We start from the raw sequence: 19,872 nt of genomic DNA on the forward strand, positions 1-19,872 counted from the left end.
CTGTTTCATATCCTATCCATTTGCATTTGGTCAATTTGTAAAGACATTCAGATTCAGTTGAACAGTCTAGATCAATCCATACAATAAAATTTCAAAAAAAATCTGTTTAATCATAGAAATTAGCTGATGCTGTTGAATTACTTAGCTCAGTTGATTTATCTTCCTGAACAAGCATGTGGCGTCAGTGGAAAAGAACATCTTTTTAGGAGGCTGCTGCTTGCAAAACCAGCCTCACTCTGCACTGAGCCAGGGGTTGTAAAGATGCAAAGGAGGTAGATGGAAGAAAGCAAAACCTTAGAAACATGGAATGTCGAAATAAAGAAAACATGTTTATGTAGAACTGATGCGAGCATTAACCCAATCGGTCACTTTCTATGGGAAATTAAACTAAGAATACAATCCATGGTCTGAGTAATCAATGGGTTTATCTAGAAATGAGACACTGTTAAACAAAAGTTCTGAATAAGGGATAATTTCTGTAATTAACAAAAAACTAAATGAAATCAGAGTTTAATAGTGGGCAATGATTGGTGATTAATCCATCCAGTAAATGTAAAGTAAAACACTTCTCACATAGTAGGAAGTGTGTTTCAGTAGGATGGGAAATGTGAGGGAACAATGTTTAATGTGCAAAGAATAATATTGAACCTGGAGTACCTTTTGGGAAGTAAAAGCTGAGGGAGAATGTTGAGTGAACTTCAGCAGTAGTAGAAGGAGATAATGTCAAAATGAGGGAAAATGGCCAATATATTAAGCAGCATAACACATTTGCTTTCACTACTTTTGTCCTCAAAGAGCCCTGTGGCCTCTGCTTTTTAAAATAAATGCATGATTGGATAAAAAACACAGAAGGAATAGATATTAAAGATGAATAAATATATTTCATAGACTTGTGAAAATGACTACATGGTCCACCTCCTGGCTGTAGGGATTGTCTCTCTTGTTTAATAGCTTCTTTTACTCTTCCTTCCAACCTTTTGTCTTATTCATCCAGAATGTGAACGCCACCGTCCCTTCAAGGCTCTTTGCCCTCGAGATGCTTTCCTGTACTGTAGCTTTTTAGTTTCACTAATTTGCACTCCTCGTAACTAAAACATGAATCATGCCTCTCTGCTTTGTTTTGGATGATCTTTCCTTTATTTCCTGTTATTTTTTATTTATTTTTAAACCTACCCAAACCTGACAATTGACACCAAAACAATTTTTTTTTCATCTCAGCATTTTATTGTCATTAAACTGTCACAGGTACAGTGCAACAAAATTCACTCTCTGCATTTAACACATTACCTTGGAGAGCAGTATGTTGCCATCGTAGGACACCAGGGACCCAGAGTCGCAGTCTTCCAGCTTTTATTTTCATTACATTGTCACAAGTAGTCTGTGGGAGTGTATTTCGAACTCACAACCTCAGGATTCCAAGCTGTATGCCGTAACCACTAGGCCACCACTCCTCCATTTTAGTTAAGAACTTAATCATAAATCCACCTCCTCTTAACTGCATGTATTATGTGCAGGCAGATGATATCCTAAAGCTGTGGCTTCTGCTGTTAAAACTAGGAACATTGGTGCCTTAAGGCCAATTTATGCTTCTGACGCATAGCCTCTGCAACCGTCAAATCTGTCCTCCGGGTGTGTCGTCGCACACCTAAAAAAAAAAATGTCCTGACTACACGTCAAACCCGTGACCTCAACCGAAAGTGCACAGACAAAAAGCCACTTTGATTAGTCCTTGTTATGCCTTTCTGATTAATCCGTGTGGTCGTCCTTCTCGATTCGTTGCCGGGGTGCGCCATTTTTAAAAACCCAGGAACAAATACAATGGACTGCGAACTACGAAGTTCTGGTGACCATCCGCGAGTTCTTGAGTAGGTTCCCCATTGCGCTTTTGCAGGAAACTGCTGTTCGTCCCTAGAAATTCAAGACCGACGGCGTAGAAGCATACCAACAAAACTGGTTCACGACCAGACCCAAGTGAGATTTGATGTGTGTGGTTGCAGAAGTCTAATCTGCCCTTTTAAGGTGTAAAAGACAAGAGGACATTTGTTGCAGCATGTAACGGTCGCTTAAACCTTTTACATTATATTTGTAGATAACCGTTGTGTAAACTAAAGCATTTCATTTCCTTTTATGGGGTTCTGATAATACGTATAATAAATTAGATTATTTAAGCTTAAAATAAACAAATGTGCAGACTAGGATTTCCGAATCTATTCTGGAGAGCCAAGTCTTTGATTTTATGTCCTCTAGTTAACCCTGATGGACGGTACTGTTGGTCAATGCATATTAAAACCATAAAAGCGAGTTTTCAAATTAAAACCTTTGCCCATCTTATCAATTCTCTAAAAGTGGTGATATTTTTCAAATGGTGTTTTCTACACTATAGCTATGTTTGTTGTCTTAAACATGTTTATACCAATGCAGTGGAAAAACTTGTCCTTACCACATCATGTTTTCATCAAAAACAACAATTATTGATGAAAGGGTTGTACCAGACCTGTTTTTTTTTTCATTTTACTTTTTTATCTGAATGTATTTTGTTTGTACTGAACCTCTAATTGGCACTAATGGATTACTAAGGAAAGGGCTTTGAAAAGATGGCAGGCCAAGAGCAGAATAAGAGAATATTCTTATTCTTATATAAAAATAAGAAATATTTTAGAACAGTTAATGTGAGTTAGTTACTTTTAACACAGGGATTTCACATCCCTAAACACAAGCTTTTTATTTTTTTTCTTAACGAAGATACTTAGTACTTTGAGAAGCTTTCATAAAATGCCACAAACTTGCTTTTTTTTCTCCACAATATGTTTTTTATTGCTTACTTAAGTAGACCAACTAGTGCCTGCCAAAAGCATATTTGTGAAATATGCAATGTTTTAGTCAGTTTTATGTCATAAGCATTTTTCCTTTGACTTTTTTATGTTATTATATAAAAAGAAGTTAGACCCCCTCAGCACAGCTATAAAATAGGTTTTGCAGTTTGCATAAAATTAATCTAAAACAGTTGGTTGATATGTAGGAGATGCCAGAAATGTAATGGCAGAATATCCAGAATGTTAGAACATTATTGTGCATCATGCTGTCGTGCCAACAGTCTACAGTGTTTGCCAGATTACCGAAATCAATCAGCGTGCTCTCTTTGTTGGATTTTGCATGGTGTTATTGGCAGAAAATAGGTTGGTATAAATAATCTAAGTAAGCTAAACAGACTGTTCATGTAGAGCATTCGGAGAAGGAACATTATTATAGAGGACCACACTTTGTGCAATCCTTCAGAACAGAGAGCACTCCACAGGAAATCTCTTTTAAATGGTAATATTGTGCTCATTACACAAATACATGAACACTGAGCTAATGCTCTTTGACTCTTTGTGGTATTTGTGTATATGCAGTGATGCAGACACACTGGATAGGAAGGTGGAGCACCCAGGGACAGAAGCAAGGGAGATGGAAACATGTTGTCAGTCAGCTGTGATGAAATGCCTGCAGGGTTGTAACACCACACACAAACACAGGGCACGGACTCATGAGGCGAGCTGCCACGAATGCAAACAGAGAATGGACAGATGGTGATGCCTTATATATGGACTTTCACCCTGCCTCAATAAATTGGGTGAAAGTAGACTTCTTTTTTTTCAGGTGGAATGATGTGCACTGTAATTTTCTGTAGAACAGCTCTTATACTGATGTAATGGGTGAGGTTGTAGCAATAACTAAATCCAACAGAAGGTTATACATTTATGGGTCTTAAATACATTAGGGCAATTACAGTCATAAATACAAAAGGACATTTAATATGAGGTGACAAAAATTTGTTGAGATTAAACAGTTAAGATTGAGGAACATTGAGGAAAATTTATGGAAAAATATTTTTACTAAGTAACAGCATCACCAAAGTACTATTTAAAGTGGTATTAATAGCCTCAGGTAAGAAAAAACTTTTCTTAATGAGTCAAATATATGTGATGCAACATGAAAGTGGTTAGTCTAAATCTTCAACTTGCAAACTTTGCAATGAAACTAAACATTTTTGTTCTGCCAAATACTTCTGAGTGCTCTAGATGACAATTTGGAGAGTTTTAAATACTAAACTTTGTGTTTAAACTCAGTCTATTTTCGAATAAAACCTTCCCCTGACACATCTGCATATTGGGAAGCTTCAAACTCGCAGCTCCTTCATATAGCCTTTGTTTGACTCAAAGCAGGCTTCTAAAATGCATGAGCCAAAAAACTCTTTATCTTAAAGTACTCACACAACTACTTTAAACTACTACAAAGCAAAGATTTGCTTTGTATACACAGAGTGTATACAAAATGACAATAAAGTTGTCTAAGTACTTATCTAGACAGGATGGGATGAAAGGCACTTGGTACAATCACTTCTAAATTTTAACTAGAGCTGAAACAGTCGGATTATTCATGATGAATCGATTATTGTAATAATCACCAACTAATTTAGTAATTCATTATTCGTTAACTGGAATATAGAGACTCTAAAACATGCTCATAGCTGTTTGAGCAACCTACTTAGAGGAGTAATGATATCAAAATTATGAGAAATATATTAATAGTTTGCATTTAAGATTTAGAAACATTTCCGTCTGTCAATATGTTCTATACAGAACTCCTCAAGTGGAAAAGTTTTAGTTTCACCTGGTTTAACTAAGGTAAGTAACTTACTAAGGTACAACCCTAATTTTAACCCTTCTGCAAGCAGGCCTTTTCTGATACAAAACACTTTATGTACTTTAATGTGACTGCAGGCTTTTTAGATGAGTTAGGAAAGTAGAGGAAATAAATAATCTTGTTTACCTGGACTCAAACCAGCAGAAGCAGAGGAATAAAAACAGCAGAGTTCCGAACAGTCCTTCTCAACAGGAACCAGAGATCAGACTCTGCAAGCTAGAATTATCTGTTATTTTCACATAAAAGGAAACCTAGATGAATTTGCAGGATTTGCTCCTCTTGAAAGAGCATATAATGACAGTAGACATTTGTTAGCATTGTGTTATTGACTGTACATCAATCGCTCATATCCAGCATGCATGGACGGACTGTGGAGAGGAAAAACACACTTTTACCAGGAAGAGATCTCCAGCAGACCAGTGTTCAACCTTTTCCCTAACATCGCTAGCTGTTGCTTATAACTATAAAGTTGCCCACAATCTTTGCATCATAGACTATATAAGCACAGCCCACCTCATAGTGTTTAATAACATACATTATTCCGTGACATGTACTGTGTGAAATGTGCAAATGTTAGCACCTTTATATGTTTTGAGTTTTATAATTGAGATCTTTATCTGCCCGATACATTTGTGTAGCTTTTGTTTTTGTAGTTGTTTTCTGTTTTCGCTTTAGTCCTAGTATGGCCAGTGTCATTCATATGCGTGTCTATTGCGTAGTGAAGTCCGTGTGGCACGGGTTTGTTCAGATTCACCATAACAGTCTGTAGCTCCTTTCCTACTGTGGATCGAGTTCATGCTGTCAAACTTGCAAAAGGTGGATGGATAGAAGATGGAACAGAAAATTAGAAGCTTCAATTTCAGGTGTTCAGATTGAGCCCTATGTCCTCCAGCAGCCTAAACCTATAGCAGCATATCTATAGCGATAGCTTGGGATAACCTGAGCCACTCTAACTATACGCTTTATCAAAAAGAAAAGTTTTAAGCCTACCCTTAAAAGTAGACAGGGTGTCTGCCTCACAGACTAAAACAGTTAGTTGGTTCCAGAGGAGCAGAGGCTGATAACTTTAATATTATAAATTCTAGGAACCACTGGTAAACCTGCAGATTGACAGTGAAATGCTCTGTTAGGAACTGTCAGATCTTTGATATAAGCTGCAGCTTAGTTATTTAGGGCTTTTTATGTGAGAAGGATGATTTTAAATTCTATTCTGGGATTAGCAGAAAGCCAATAAAGGGAGGCGGCAAAAAATAGGAGAAATATGATCTTTCTCTTTCATTTTCATGCTAAATCTGGCTGCTGTGTTTTGGATCAGCTGAAGGCTTTTAATTACAGTTTATGCACTTCCTGATAGAAAAGGATGACAAAAGACCAGCCGTGAAGTGAAAAAAAAAAAACATGAATTAGTAGTGAGTGATTTAATAAGATATAATTCAACCAATTTCTTTCAATTCTCTACACGGTTTTCACCTAATTCTTTTCTCTGCTTCGTTTTGCTTCTGTCTGTGTTTGTATGTCTATAGATCAAGGCCTTTTCTTGTAATGAATATTGGTCAGTTGGTGGTTAACTCAGATTGGCTTTTTTCTTCCTCCATGGTCCGGCCTCTCTTTGTCATGTCCTCTGTTCTGAGTCTCCCTCTGATTAACGTCTGTTATTAGCTTTAATGAGCTGCTTAGTGTTTGTCCAAGCTCAGCTGCTGACATCTAGCAGGAACACTGTCTTTTGTGATTAATTCCTTCTCAGTTTTTTCTTACTATAATTTCTTCTACTTTAATCATTGTGCCAGATTATCAACGCAGTGTGGCTGGTATTTTCCCCAAGACAGTTAAGAGATTAGTTCTTCAATATTCTCCGACTTTGTCTCTCTCTATTGTCTTGAGAGATGCCCCAATATCCACTCCTCTATTTGGTTTAGAACACAATCACCATGTTTCTGGGATACGTAATAGCATCGGACTGGCAGAAATTAAATCAGCGCTGTGGTTGTGACCCTCTGCGTCTATCTCCCTCCAGCTTTTAGCATAGAAACTTTTCATTCTCCAGAAATATGTTCCTTGGCATTTGATGACTGCCACTTTACATTTACTCGCTGGCTTTGTCACCTTAAAGAGGTAACACACAGCATCTTATCTGTAATTTGAACAGTGGAAAGTTATTATAAGACATGATAGAAATATTTCATTTCTATTTGTTTAGTTCAGTGAAGGTTGTTCTCATCTCGCTCACAGAAATAGTTTTTCACTCTGCCTCTATCTTGGACATTACCTTTTATGGATGAGTTGATTCTTTTTGAGCGTTGCTTTGTTTATCCTATGAATACTAATATATGACACCAGAGTAAAATTACCTTTTTTCAGTTTATTTTACCCCTTGAGTGGATAATTTAGCTCTGTCCTCCTTAAACTGCTGTATGTAACATAACTATGCCTCATTATAGATTATAAATGTAAGTTGGCTTTAAAATATGTAGACATTTTGACATAGTTGCTTGTATTAAACTGCGTAAAGCTACAACTTGTTAGTTTCAGCTTTTTTTCCAGTGTTATGTGGAACTAGTGGCCTTTATTTGTATAAAGTAAGAAAGAAGAGAGAGAGAAGAACATGCAGCAAATATCTATGGTTCGGGATTCAAACACATGATGGTTGCATCAAGAAAAAGCCTCAATTTTATAGGCCCCATGCTCAACCCTTGCACCAAAGCTGTGCCCAGAGTGGCCAGTTTCTAAGAAGGTCGTGCTTACAATGTTTTTTTATGCCATCAGAACTTTTTTTGTCAGATTAAACTTTTAGTTTTCCTTTTATTTCTTTGAATATAAAATATACCATTGAGTTTTCTTGGAATCATAAGCAAAAGGCGCCAAGGAAACAAAAAACCTCCCATCACTGAAAAGTAAATGTATTTTACTAGGCCTGTTCCTTTCTTTGCATTAATCAATAATTTCTCCACTATTACAAAGAATGTATAATGCTGTTGGATGAAAGGATTATTCTTTCTATATCACACTATTCTTGTCAAGGATAAGAATTTGTGGTATTTTTTAAAAGACATGCTGCAAAGTGCTAATGGCCACGCCAGAAACACTACTGTCATTGTTTTACAAAGGCATATATGAGTCTTAAAATCAATGGATTTGCTTTCATCTGCATCCAGACTGTTCTTAATACCATAGTATTACCAAAGATTCTCACATCTCTCAAGAAAAAAAAGCAACAGAGACCCTAAATGATCCCAAGAAACAGTTCTGTCAAAAAGTGATTTATCCTCTATGAATCATCTCAGAGGCTATTTAATATTTTTAGATTAACTTAATTACTTGACTATAAAAAGCCATAAATTGAAGCCCTCTCTAGCAAGAAGCCTCAGATCGAAAAGGAAAAAATAGTTTTATCATCCTGTCACCAGCGAGACGCGTTCCGCTTGACCTGATGCAATTGGTGGCAATTGAAACGCTCATCTCACCTCGCCGGCTCCCTGTTGGCGTGCGGTGTTTTAGATTGCATCAGAACCATGTGCGGAGACATGCACCCGCGTTCGAAAACAGAATTACATTTTAATGTGCGCCGACGCAGACATGTAGAGCATTTCTATAACAAATGCACTGCGTGTTCTCTCTTCATGTCTGCCACCTACGTGTGTTAATGTGTCTGGTGGCGCTAATAATGCCTGCTTATTACTGTTCCCCTAATGCTTTATCTCCTTAACTAAGCCTGCAGTTTACATACACTAACGGTTTAATGGACTGATCTTTCACTTACATTGCAGGAAACGTTCCCTCAGTTTCTAAATGTGCTGCACATTAAACAGAAAGAATTGACTTTTGTAAATTAAGAACTTTTTTCAACATAAAAATGCACCATGCACCTTTTATATAATGATAATATACAGTATATTTTTAGCTAAACCTATTTATGCTTGTATAGAACATTACTCTTATGTATCCCTGTCACAATGATGAGGAAATTAGGTCTATGGGCTAAAATAAGGACTCAAATAAATGAGCAGTTGTCAGGCCTTTGGTTTTATGAATGTTTTTAAAGCATTAATTAAAATCCAGTTGGTGATAAAAGCACCTGTTCATGTAAGCAGAACAGTGCATGACTCACCTTTTCACTAAGTGCACCTCAGTGACATCCAGCATTACAGTTCACAAAGAGAGAAAAGAGAAGCAGCAGAGAATCGGAAAGGAGAAGAAAAGTCAGCCGCTCTTAAACGCACAGATATTGAGCGCTGATACTTGGACGCTTTTAGAGTTATTTCCTTTGCCTTATGCAGACAATGCAATAATAATCTCCAACAGAATTGGTTTGTTTTTTAAATCTTTAAAAAAACAAAATCCAAACAAAGTATTTTCATATGACTAAGCTAGTTTTAAGTTGTAAAAAATTAAGCCTTTATTGGCCTTTTAGCTTTACTTTGGGAGGGAAATGAAAAATTATCTTCATACATTTTGATTTCCAATTTTTATTTTCTCATTGTCGTATGAATCATGCACTGAACACTGTTTTTCTGTAAACTTAATAATAATATTTCAGCTCTAACATATTATTGTTGGGTATTTCTATATTATCGATCGCTATTTCTTTAATTATGAAAATGCTAGGATTTTAGCTTTTATAATCCCAAATCAGGTTTTACATATAAAGAGTTCTGAGTTTTCACTTTGTTAGGCTGACCTGTTGGTTTCAACACGTTAGAAATATAGAATTGGTAAAAGAAAATTCTGTTTGGTTGCCTTAGTTTAACGTAAGCATGGATCATTAAAAAAAATATGCATTAATATATTTCTTTAAAAAAATTTTTTTTATTGAGAGCAACTAGAATGTCTATAACTCATATTAACTTTAATTTAGTCTAATTCATGAAGACTTTATTGACAAAGTGACTTTAAATCGTGTCTGAACTCTTGTAATGGATTCTTCAGTGAGTTAGTTGCTAATAGCTGTGGGCAGAAAGGATCTTCTGTAGCGGTCTGTGTTACAGCGTATCTGGAGAAGCCTCTGACTGAAGAAAAATGTTCTCCAGAGGTTCTAGTGGAGTTCCCAGAATAGAACCAGCCCTTTTGCCATATTTATGTCAATGCTGCTTCCTCAACAGATGTTTTCACCAGAGATCACTTTCTCCACAAAAAACTTCTTGAAGATATGATGCTCTCTGATATGGATTTAAGCTAGGACCTAAAGAGATTTCAGTGATTATGCCCTGAAGCAAATGATCAGTGTTGCCAGATAGCGTCGACATCTCCAGCCCAAACATCTGTTAACAAACGCCACATCACAAAAAAACCCACCCAAATATTAATATATCATAATATTTACTGTGTGAACATGAAGACACTACAACTTAATTCAACACTACATGTCAAAACGCTACAATCCAACAAAATCTGCCCAGAGTTTTTCTTCATAAACATTTCTGACCCAGTCAGCACAGCAATGTCAGATCCAGTGAGTGTCGTGTGACACTTATTTTTACATAACTAAAATAATGACATTTATTATGGTTGATTTTGAATTCTTACCTTTATGATTATTAGATTGTTGCCTGGAACATTGGACATCGGAACACTGAACTTTTACTCCAGGGAACTACAATACAATCCATTGTGATTTTTGATCAGTACATGATTGAATGAAATCCCCCCATAACTATCGGGCAGGACGGAATGTTGCCGATGTCCATCCATTCCGTGTTAGTGCAGTTCGCACATCCATTAAACTCGACAGGATCGGCAGGCCCATGCAATTTCTGGAGTCATCTTTTAGCAGAGCAACTTGTGAAAAAGCTCTTTCAATTGGCGCATTTGATGTAAGAAGGGTGAGGAGTTTAATTGCACCAAGCGCTAAATCCCTAAAGAAATGGTCTCCAGCATCTTTAACAGATTTCTCTTCCAACCAGAATGCAATGATCGTCACCGCTAGGTTTATCACACCAGATCCACCTGCTGCTAAAACTAGTATAATTTGTGGCATTACTACAGTAGTTATCTGTTGGTAACAGCCCCTGGCAGATGAGATTAGCTAATCAGTGATGGAGAAAGTTCAGAGAGGCTTTGCTATGAACCAGTAATGATGAATGATTGGTGGACATGTGTTTTAAACTCAAAAACTGCCTATCTGACGCCGAACCAGTCCAAATTATCTCCACCAACCCAAAGCAATTTTTACCCTCAAAATCAAAATTATTATGAGGGTAGACATTGGGAGGTAAACTTCCCAATCTGGCAACACTGTTTCTCTTTTAGTGTCAAAAAATTTTGTGAGTGAAGTTTCATAAGATTAAGTAATGATTTCATTTGGTGAATGTTGCATCGATGCTGTGAGATCCATTGAAATCAAATCTTTCAGCGTGTCCCATAAAGCCTGTATTGCATTGGATTAGCTGGGGTTCAAAGTATGGATGCAACAGTATTGACTCTGGAGGTTTTTTACTCGTTTGATGAGGCCAGATGTACAATAGTGTGTCAGTAATGTTAAAAACAATGTTACACTGTAGCACATGTGGCAAACCTTTTCAGTCATATTTTTTCCCTCATATGTGTTTAGAAAAAGTCAGTTAATGGTAGGAAAATCTAAACTGTGAGAAAACTGATTCTTGGAGACATGTTCTAAGCAAAGCTTTTTAGCTATCTACAAAGTACATTGTATGACTACATGTCATCCATTTTAGCCTTTTCTGTAAAATCCTTGAACATTGATTAATCTGCTGAGTCTCTACGTTTAAAATCTGGAGAAGAATTTCTGAAATATTTATTAGAATTAGCTGGCAAAATAACCCCCTTGTTGCCTCCAAACTTCTAAAAGCAGACACCAGGAATGCTTTTCTGCAACTAACAAGCACAGTCTTACAGATTAATTACCATTTTATATAAGGCTCCCAAGAGTCCAAATATCCGTAACATAAATATCAAGCAAGAGCCACTTGTTAATCCATTTAGAGTCAAACATTTTACAAACCTGACTTGGTCCCTCTTAGCGAGAAATGGCTTTGGGATTGCTGCCATGTTCGCAAGCTTTTTCAGTGGTTATCAATTACAAGACCCACCAGGAACAGTCCTATTGCTCCAGCTATGATGTTTAAGATCGATTGTTCTTTTTTCTACTTTCCCTGTTACCGCTCTGCAATTAGGCTGCTTTAAGGGGGGGGGGGGAGAACACTTGTTAAAAAATATATTTTTTTAAAATCCAGCTATGTCTTTCTCACTGCCATTACCATGGTTACGCAAGAGTAGATTATGTCACCAGCTGTGCACATGTTGACTCACTCTTTCACAGACGTCTGTGTTTTACAAATGAGCTTCCATGAGGGCTTGTGATGAGACTTTGCGCTACGTCCAAAGACAAAATACTGTGCTGGAAATTAAAGACTTTAAGCTCCCTCGTCTTACCTCGGGGCTTGTGGGTTGTTTTGTGTCTGCTCATGGGCTGATAGGGTATTAATAGCTGTATTCCATTCGATGTCGAGGAGTTACGTTATCTAACAAACAGCTTTGGGACATGCTGGATGATGTATAGACACACCGCTTATAGAGTAGATAGTAGGGGATAGGAACATTGCTGGCTTTGTTATTTTTTTCTTAGCACCCTGAAGTGCTTCTTATCATTGGTGAGACTGAAGGTCGATGTTTACATTGAACACTGAAAGCATGGCTCTTAGGGGGACAGGGTCTCTTCAAAGCACTATACAATAAAGACACTGGAAGATTTCTTGTGTGCTTGCACTTTAAATAAAACAGGCAGGCATTGGATGATTGTTTTTAGCCAGGTTAAACCTGCTCTGGTTAAGAACTCCAGTTTTTCACAGCTAATACCTCGTGCATATTGATTATGTCACATTAACCACCTCTTTTGTCTTCAAAGCTCCCTCTGGTGCTTTCTGAATTTCCTCCAGATGACAATCTAAGTGTACGAGTTAGCTGTTCGATTGGACTCTAAGTCACTAACATTGCAGACACGAGTCTCTCTGGCTCTAAGTGTTCATACCTTCTCAACTGAACCATCCATGTCTGGTTACATGTGTGACCTTTACCAACTGAAGCTGGCATTGAGAAGCCACATGAGGTGTGAAGCTGAAATAAGCAGGCTGGATCTAGAGCAATGAACTTATGTTTTGTGTCCAATCTCTCCCATTCGGTCAGTTTGTACCCCCGATTGCTTCTGACTTCCATTTTAAATTTTAAATAAACATTTGGGTAAATTTGTCCTAACCAGTTATTCTTAACTTTTTATTTCAAGTGGCATTAAAAAGTCCTGAATTGAACTGTCCTTGCTGTAGGAACCCTGTATCTTGATAAACGGTGCACTTATTGTGGCAGGATCTAAGAAGTACAAAAAATCAGAATGTGAAACAGATGGAGCTTGTTTGAGCAGCAACTGCAGCTTTGTCTCCTCCATTTTCCTTTCAATGAGGTGGGCCTAAGATGGACCCTCTATTGAGCCATTGTTTTAGGAGAAAAACCTGGATTGAGGCTAAACTGTTCGGATCCAAGCGATATGTCTTTGGCTTGATCCTATATGTACAGCAACAGTTTATCTTTGAAAGGTGTCTTTAATGCTGTTATGTCTTTGAGTGGTTTTGCAGCCATCAGCGAGGTGTTGCTTTGCTTATCGGCTCAGGTCTAGAAGTGGCAGGTTGACTTCAACCCTCTTTAATGCATCTTGCCTTTTAGATTCCTGCAGAAGCACCCAAAAAATACCAAAACCCAGACTTGAAAGGTTTTACAAAGGGAACTATTATATTTCCAGTTGAAACAGGATTTTCAATCTATCTCAAAAACATGTTGTAATTAAACATAAAGACCAATACAGGAGATGGAAAACAATTAGCTTTTCTTTCACCTCCAGTTGTCTCTGTTCATAGCCTCACACCTCATGTCACACGCTACTATAAATTGGTTCTCAGCTTTTCGATTTTTGAATGGGTGTGTTTTTTCTCTTTGTGTCATCAGCTTTGCCATGTTGACTCTCTGCATAATTATCCAACAGTATAAGTGCCACCTCTCTGCAAAATGTTCACTTCTCATTAACAAGGTAACGGTGTTATCAGGCTAATTGTGCCACTGAGAGGAAATCACATTTTGTTGCTGCAGCCTGAGTTTACAGACGTCTGAAATATTACAGATGTCGCCGGGAGCTAACACACGTAGCCATCTTTTTATTTTTTCATCTTTTGTTTTAATTTTTTGGTGTCAAGCCCTCAGCTGTGCCAGTGGGGTGTCATTCTGCCAAGTGAAAAGTAGATTGTGTCATGTTTGGATTTAGCACCTGAACTGTAAGCCATTAGAATCATTAGATTTAACTAGAATCTATGCCGTAATTTAAAACGATGGCTGCATTATTACACATTAAGTCTCGTTAAAGCTGATCGGGTACCATCTCTCTGCGGAAGTTGGCAGCCCAGTTTGGCTCCCGATTAATCTGCACCAACAGAAGGTTGTCAGATCTGAGTGTTTTTTATTTCTTTATTTATTTATTTTAATCACCCGTTGTTTTCGCAGCAGCTCGCTCGTCACACACTTTATGATTACATCAGGCTAAACTACCTCGTTCATCATTTTACATCACCTTACCTCGTGGCCCTGTAGTTGTAAAAGGGCAGATGGCGGCGTTTGGCACGAATGCGTGCGCTGTGTGTATCTATGCACGTCTGTGTATGTCGGTCTCTGGAGGTGTAACCCAGCGCTGCAAGCCAAGCTGTGCCAAGTACTCACAGCTGGCTGCGACCAAGCAGTTGGTCCCTTTGGACAAGTTGCCCCCTGCGCCAGGACAAACAGGAAAGGAGCCCTAGGGCCTGGCGGGAAACAGGCTCAGTGGCCAGTAGGAAGAGAAGTGAGGAAGAGGATATGGAGAACAGCTTGGCAGTGCAGACTGGCGTCAGAGATGTCACATGGTTGAGAGAACAATAGAGGAGAATGTTGATGTTGAAAATGATTAGTAGAGAAAGATTTTACCATTTGGACATGTAAACAATGCCTTCATAGTTATTGATATTTTTATTTATAAAAGAGGCATAAGTCTCAAAGAATAAATGTTTGCAGCAAGGCTAAAATGATAATCCAGAATAAATGTAGCTAATTGATTATTGAAATAACCTTGAATTAACTTGGTCATCTAAGCAAGTATAAACACTCTTAAATAGGCCATTTGCTCAAAGAAAAAACAATCGTTGAGTAATTGAGCCAAAACTGTACAAAAAATATAAACAATGTTATGCGAGATGAAAATTTGTCATTGACTTTAGAACAGCTTGACTGGGAGCTCTATATGCAGTGGTCTAAGCTTCACCTGGTTTAAAGAAAACAAAAAGAAATTGATACCTCACCGTTTGAAAAGAAATGAGTCAACAAATCAATCAATTAGTAGATGCATTTGTTTTTGTGTCAATTACTGTATCTAACAAAATACTAGTGTTAGTATGATGCATGTATATGATTTTTTTTTACATTGTTCTATTTATTTTTTTTTTTTATTAAAATAAAATCTTTTTTTTTTAAAGATTCATTTAATGTGACCAACAAATATTTTAATCAAGTAAAGTTATTTTTCGTTACATATATTCAGCTGTGAAAGAAATTCATTGGAATACAATTTTTCTTTTAACCCCCAGTATTTCTATAAATGTTGCTCTTAGTCAAGATATGCCAACAGGCATAGACCAGCTTTTTTAAACTGTCCCGTAACTACAGTAGGTCTTGGTTGGTATACAACACTATGGCATTTATTTAAGTCCTGCAGCTGTACAGTCTTATTATTACTCATGACAGCTTATGGTAGCTTTACAAAAAGCTTTAGCTCTCCCAGATGACGGGCCCTTATGAGGTTCTGTTCAAACCAGTATCCACATGCTATCTAGCCAAGTTGGACTAAAATGGACAGGCATAACAGTGACTCTTCCCACCTGGTATGAAAATCCCTCCTAGGCCAGACGGTTGTTTGAATTCTCCTGTCTCTGGAAGTGCTATACAAAGTAATTTACATGGGAAAGTTCCTTGACCTCTGTTGCGATGTTCCTGTTTTATATGTGCAATGCATTGTTGCAGCCGTTGTTGCTTTTAAAGCACTCTATAGATGATAAAATCTAGTTATAGTAGAAACGAAACAGGGATGTGGGAATTCCCATTTTACAATTTAAGAATTAAAAACAATTAAAGAGGTGGGCGAAACTTTCCTTTATATTGTAGATTGATAGATCCACATGAGATTCCGTAAAAATTCAAAAAATATCCTCTGGACTTGGTTTTCAAGATTTGAAGACGTTTCGCCACCTCTCCAGGAAGCTTTCTCAATTCAAATGTCTGGATCCGCAGTGAGTTTGAGTCTTATATAGACAACGCCTTGTATCGCTTGGAAACACACAATGGTAACCGATGAATGGGTCGTTAGTTCAATCGTTAGCCTGTAATATCTGAACCTGTCTATGATTCTAGGGGTCGGTCGTTAAAGGGGGGGCATCAGCATCCACATGAGATATGGTCGTAATAAACGCTGACTGAGATTCATTTGAGTGTAAATTTTCACAACTTATTTGATTTTGGGTCTTAGCCGATGCGTAGAGGTGAATAACAGCAGCAGCTCATAAACACATAAGATATTCAACCATAGAATAGTACAACTATTATGACCTCTTACAAACCTTGACCCTTGAAAAATATAAGTTTTAACTAGAAACCCCCCCCCCCCCCCCCCAAAAGATATTTGAGATACCTCTTTAATTAGACGCTACTTCATTGACAGACTGCTGCATCCTAGATACATCAGGGAGCGTCATCGCGGATCCTTCCTGCCAGCCTTACTGTAAAAATGTCCATAGCTGTTGATTGATTATTTATTCTCCATGGGCACAGTATTTAAATTGTAAAAACACTTTACAGTACAGTGTTTTATTTGCCGTTAGTCTTTTTTTTGTTAAAAAAGGTTCCTTTGCATTGCTTGATGTGCCATCTTGGTTTGCAGGATGTGCCAAACAAGCTATTTTCCCCTCTATCCATATTAATATTGGTATCTGCTCTCTCAGGACTTTGGATCTGCCTCGATGGATCTGCAGTACATTATTTGGCTAAAGATAATTAAGGAGCTCACACAGAACTCAAGCTGCAGAAACTCCTATCCACTGACATGAAGCTCATTCAGGCTTGAACTGCCAAAAATTCCCCCGGCTCATTTGTTAAGCATTCCCTCAGAGATGGCGTCCCAGGCATGTATTGTCAGCTGAGCTGTTCTGTGAAGGCAGACCACCAGAAATAATCACCTAGAGAATTTCTTGTTGAAGTTTCTGCTTAGGGCCTGGGTCCTTTGAAATTAATTAGTTTCTTCTTTTGATGGAGGGTCAGCTGTTAGTTGGTTCCAGGGTTGCTACACAGTTTGGTGTTGGGTGCAATTAGATTTCAGTATCTTTCAGGTCTGGCAGCAGGGAAAAAAACATTTCCAGGTTTTTCTTCCTTTATCTATCTTCCTTCCTGTCCATCTTTCCTTTCTTTTGAGCATGTTTTTCTTCCTCCATAGTTTCTTTCTTTTCTTCCTTGTGCCAGTTCTTCTTTCCTATGGTCCTTCCCTATCTTCATGATTTGTTCCTTCCTTTTTTACTTTATTCATCCTGACTTATCTTTCCTTGTATCACCTCTCTCTTCTATTCTTCTATTATTCCTTCATTGTTTAGGTTGTTTTTTTTAGTTCCCAAAATAAATCAACTGGCAAATTTTTTTTCCCTCACCGATACTATGTATGATCCATGTGTTGCGAAGCGCTAAAGTTTACTATATGGTGCCTACTTTATTTCCCATACATATCAGCCTGATTTTCTGACTTATTTTTCTGTGAAAAAGTACTCAGAGAAAACTGTCAGTCGATAAAAATGACTCTTCACCTCAGCTCTGAAGCATGAATCAGTTTTTTTATATATATATGTACCCCGGGTTAAATTCCCTCTATGATCACAGGGGGCAGTGTTGCCTTGTAATCAACCCAGCCTGCCTAGAGCTTAGTCACTCTTGTTTCGCAGCCTCTCCTCCTCTAAAGTCCTTCCTCTTGTGTGTCCTTGTTATTGTGATGAGCTGTGCCTAATTCCAGAGCAACCACCGGACACTTGGAAGCCGTCCCTTCTAATCTGCTGCCGAGTCAATGCCCAGGTTTGGGAATCTGCCCGACAGCAAGGCCGTAGGCTCGACAAAGACTGATTTGAGACTCTGGGACTCTCAGGGTCTCCCAAAACACCCGAGCAGTGGCTCTCTCTCACCGCCCTGTTAATCAGCGATGACACCACACGAATTGCCAGTCAGTCTGTTCGCAATTAATCTTTTCAACTGCAGATTTAATGCCATCAATGGAGTTTGGAGTTGCTGTGTCCCACGTAGGGGCCTGCGTTTATGTGGTGTCATTGTCTTCCTGATGACTATAGAGAGGGTTTGAAATTGAATATTGAGACTAGATTGGTCAGATTGAGACTGCTTTTTGTCACAGTGATGCTTCGGCACAAAGTTTAGAGAGTCATCTGACTTTTTCATTGCGGGGCCTTTTCTGACTAGGTTTCATTCACTTCTAGATGTTCTTTAATGGTTTTTAAGACTGAAACTCTGATAAAACAGCAACATACATCTGTCCTACCAATGGATCACACCGTCTGGATTTTATTTCCTTTATTTCATGTGAACAATACTACCAGCTTATCTCAATGCGGCCTCTGACCACATCTGTATGCTGTATTAAAGATCAGCTTGATAGGTGAGCAAAATTAGATTTTTTTTACATCTGGACTTTAATGGAAAAAAAAAAGAGAAATGAGATACAGGAAATACTGGTCCTCTTTTATCTCTTTCTAAATGTATTACATTACATTGACAATAGTTCATCTATTCTATGAGATGAAAGGTCATGGAAAAAGGAAGCCTATATGAGGTTCATTTTTTACAACAGATAGCATTCATTTATATTCACCTACCTTTTGTTTGATTAATCTAACCCAACATATTCATCCTGGAACAGCTGCAGAGATGCAAAGCTTGATTAGGGGAATAGTTCTCCAACTGGAACAGTAGCAAAAATAAGCTATTGGAAGAAAACCATAGGAAATAGTGTTTGCACATTGCTAAAAGGCTAGAAAGACACTAAGGTTGGAACTGATGAAAAAAATCTTTGAGATTTAAAACACCATGTGATATAAAGCCAACCAACACTACCCTTTGCTCTGAACTCACTATGCTCACTATACTTGCAAACAAAAAATAAAAGGCCATGGTAGCATGGTCCAACACGTAGCGGCTGGCGAGCGCAAGAGATAAGTCACCCATTTTGCTAACAAGAAGCCTGGGTTCGCATACCAGCTGGCGGGAATGAGCTGCCAGTGTTGGTCCTTAGGCAGGACCCTTCAAGCTAATGCCTACTTTTGGGAGTGGTGGCCTAGTGGTTAGGGCATAGAGCTTGAAATCCTGAGGTACTGAGTTCGAGCCCCACACCCAAAGACTTCCACTCTGGGTCCCTGAGAAAACCCTTAACCCACACTGCTGCCCGGGCGCCGGACAATGGCAGCCCACTGCTCACCAAGTTCATTTTGTTGCTCTGTACTTGGGACAATGAAATAACAATAATAACTCTGGAAAATAATGCTCTGGTAATGTTTTTTCTTAGCAGCGGAAGGAAAACCAATGGAGTAAAGGAAATTCCTGTAGGAAATGGTTCCTATCACATTTATGCGATGCCTGGATGAAAAAAAGGTCCTCAATGTGAATTTAGTAAGTAATTTTGATTGGCCAAAAGGTAATGATCCAGGCAAAGTTTACATCTCTGGAAATATATGCTGTCTGATTGAGCTTGAGCAGTGTGATAAGAGATGTTTCTTCTTAAAAATCTGTGTTAAGGGCATTGATGGCGCAGTGGTTAATACGCACGACCCATGTACACCTTAATGTTGATTTGTACTTCTAAACCAGGTCCTTTGCGTAGGTGTTATAGTGAACAAAAAGATGTCGCTCTCTTGTCGGACAAACTCGCCCCCACTTCCTCTCCGCCTCGGCCGTATCTAGACCCACAGCGTATAGCGCAGACCACGCTTCAATACTGGGCATAAATCAAAAATGTCTGCGTCAAGCTTACTGCGACAAACTGCTGCAGGAGTATAACCAACCCTTTAGTCCTCAACATGTCCGACCTGGGTTCGAATCTGGCATGCAGTCGTTTGCCGCATGTCTCTACCCCTC

Source organism: Cyprinodon variegatus, unplaced genomic scaffold (genome assembly GCF_000732505.1).
Source record: "Cyprinodon variegatus isolate N-32 unplaced genomic scaffold, C_variegatus-1.0 Scaffold530, whole genome shotgun sequence".
Lineage (NCBI taxonomy): Eukaryota > Metazoa > Chordata > Actinopteri > Cyprinodontiformes > Cyprinodontidae > Cyprinodon > Cyprinodon variegatus.